At 35.3% G+C, this 3,174-nt stretch overlaps 1 pseudogene; it reads right to left on the reverse strand.

Moving 5' to 3' along the window:
- Positions 1 to 902: 902 nt before the first annotated feature.
- Positions 903 to 1,864, reverse strand: LOC119357235 (annotated as a pseudogene).
- Positions 1,865 to 3,174: the final 1,310 nt, after the last annotated feature.

Below are 3,174 nucleotides of genomic sequence, written 5' to 3' on the forward strand. Positions count from 1 at the left end.
AAGCTATAGAGATTCTTTTTATGAAATTACAACTTGCACTGGGTAAGAAACAGGCTCGGTTCCGATGGCCCACTCTCCCATGCAAAGTAAAGGATGAAAAAATACAAAAACATAGAAGAATAAATTCCAAAGCATAGATTTTTTTTCGTGCAAACGGAAGGAATCGTGATAATCACGAAAATCTGTTTGTATCTAGAACGTGGCAACTATATCCAGGAGCTAGCACAAACGCAATTAATTGATGAATAATACAAACTTTATGACTCATCGGAAAAATCTGTGTAGACCTACAACTTGTCGACAAAATTCTAAAAGTTTGGGATATCATGCACTCGTTATTTTGCACGAAATATACCAAGTGAACTATGTCATCCATCCATGTAACCGATAAAATGGTAAATTGGACATCTAAGGAATCACCTCTTACTTTGGTATCAAAACCAATTCAATTGTGTTAACACCCTCGGAATCCATGGAAATTGTGGAATCGATGACCCATATGGTAACCCTGCCCTGCTATATATATTAGAAAAAAGAGAGGAAATCCAAGACGAAGACCCAATGTGGGAGAAATAACTCACTTGAGTAAACTAGTAAGCTTGTACGTGCAACGCACATCTGGACTAACACAGATTATATCAAACATCCATACTTATAAATAATGCAACCTATATTGTTCTACAAAATATGAAAATGTCATCTATAAAATGAATAAATATATTATCTAAGATGATAAGTACCATCATTTTTGCAAAATATTCCTGGGATAACAACTTAATTATTTGAACTAAATTGTTTGACAATTTGCACATAAATAAAGAGTTGATTTGAATAGTGGGCAGAAAGGTCTATTCAGAAATCAAACAAGGTATCCGAGGCTCCAAGTTGTCATAAATATCCCATCACTTCTTCTCCTCTTTCTTCATGCGGGTAGCCATCTTCACCCAAGCTCCTAACTGGTGCCAGTTCATCCTCTCAACACGGAGCTTGCCATATACCTTGTACGCCTTCACGTCATCTACAGCCTTCACAACTTCGACCAAGCGCTTCTTGCTGCCGCGAGTGATGGTCGACTTGGATGGTCGTAGAAAGCTCATCTGGAGTAGAATCATCAGCCTTGGAACAAGAGAGCGGTTAAGGAGGTGAAAACATATGAACATATAAAATACAAAGAGAAAAAGAAATAGGCACCATACCGTGTACTTGCGAGCACAACTTGGGAAGATAACAAGCTTGGTCTTGTATCTTGAGCCTCTAGACATTAGATTGCATACCCCCTCAAGTGACATGTTCTTGCGGCACTGGTCCAAAGAAATGCCCATGGTCAGAACAAGCTTCTTTAAGATGCTCGCCGCCTGCACTTACAAGTTTATAAACATCGGCAGATGATAAAATAAAGTTCTATAATAACACCAGTTGCACAACGGATAACCCATCTAGCACCTGAACTTAAACTCATGCATCATGCGTTATTTGTAGATGGGGAGAACAAATAAAAGTTACAAAGACAATAGAAGTTTCATTAATGCAAAAAAAACTTTTCTGTAAATAACAAAAGTAGGTATGCCAGAAGTAGATGCAATGTTAGAACCATGGAATTTACTTTCTTATAGAGCACATTTAAAATTTTCCATGTCCAGTTAAAACCAATTACAGTATTTGATAATGCTACATTACTCTACGTCTATTCAAAGATGGAGGAACAAGAATAAAGAAACGAATAATCACCTTGAGCTTCTGAAAGGCTATATGTATGTGGCTATACTTGTTCTGGAGCTGCACTTGGCCAGGTGTCTAGGGAGCTAGCTGCCATTGCTGAAATGTTAGGTCTGTAAACCAGGCACACCCTCAGGTTGTTATCCATCTACGAGAATAAGATGTGTTGGGCTGTTATATTTCCTGATATTTTCTAAAGAGTTAAATACATCGGAGGTGCCTAAACTTGTCCTGTGCGGTCAGTTTGATGCCTAAAGTTGTAAAATACATGAAACTGGTGCTCAAACTTGTCTGGTCGTGCAAATACGGTGCCTTCATCCATATTCCAACGTACGTGCTATCCGCGTGGCGTGCTAGTGCGGCAGTGGCCCATGTGCCCGCTCGTGAGGAATTATTTTACAGAAACCAAACTCGAATTTTATTTAATCATGCAGGAAAGTCTTGAAGTATAGGATATGCTAGATAGAAATAAAATGAAAAAAACACAGAGGAGTTTCGAATGAGGCACCTCCTGGTCAACTACCGGCACGATCTAGCCATGCAGCTGAACTTTGCTTTCCATAAGAATGTTACCAATAAAGCTATTGTAGACTGATTGACGCGTTTATCCATCATTTATTTTTTATTTATTATCACTGTTTATTTTTTATTTTTTCCAAGTTCATGTTTGGTTTTATGACACACAATTTTTCCCATATAAAAATACAATAATTACCAATATTAAATTACTTTGTATTTTCAAATCTTTTTTTCTTTTTGTGTGTATTTTGAAGAGGTGAAATGAACTTTTTTAGAATTTTATGTTGATTTAAATAGTTGAACCCATATTAAATACTATTGTGTAAATTCATATATCTTCATTCTGCACCAGAAGCACACACAATTATTGTGTATCTTCACTCTATTTCTAGAATACCCAATTATTAAAAATTTGACAACTTTGTATTTTGTAAACTATTCAACATGTATTAAAAAATTATTTTCTAATAATATTAAATTCTACAATGTATCCAAACATGTCAACCATGTTTGTAGAAATATAAGGATATTCAAAACAATTTTAATAAGCGTTGAACATTTTCTAAAAACATGTTGAGCCTTTTGTAAAATACACATTGTCATTTTTAATGCATGGCAAATATTTTTCAAAAACACTTATAATTTGTTAATGCATGTGAAAACTTTTCCAAAAACATGTTGAACATTTTTCAAATGCACTAAAACTTTCTTCTAAGTTTATGGCAGTTTGTACTTGTTTTCAAACATTTATTTTTTAAAATAGTAAAAAAATTATAACCACGAACTTGAAAAAGTAAAAATAAAACTTGTGCGGACCTATACGAGCGCCATATGAAAACAAAATCGCTTGAAGAGGTACATAGCGACCACAACGGATTTTTGGAGCACCGTGGCCACTGAGCACTTTTTTTTGAAAGGGTAAAAACCATCACTTAAAAG

The sequence above is a fragment of the Triticum dicoccoides genome, chromosome 1A (assembly GCF_002162155.2).
Source record: "Triticum dicoccoides isolate Atlit2015 ecotype Zavitan chromosome 1A, WEW_v2.0, whole genome shotgun sequence".
Lineage (NCBI taxonomy): Eukaryota > Viridiplantae > Streptophyta > Magnoliopsida > Poales > Poaceae > Triticum > Triticum dicoccoides.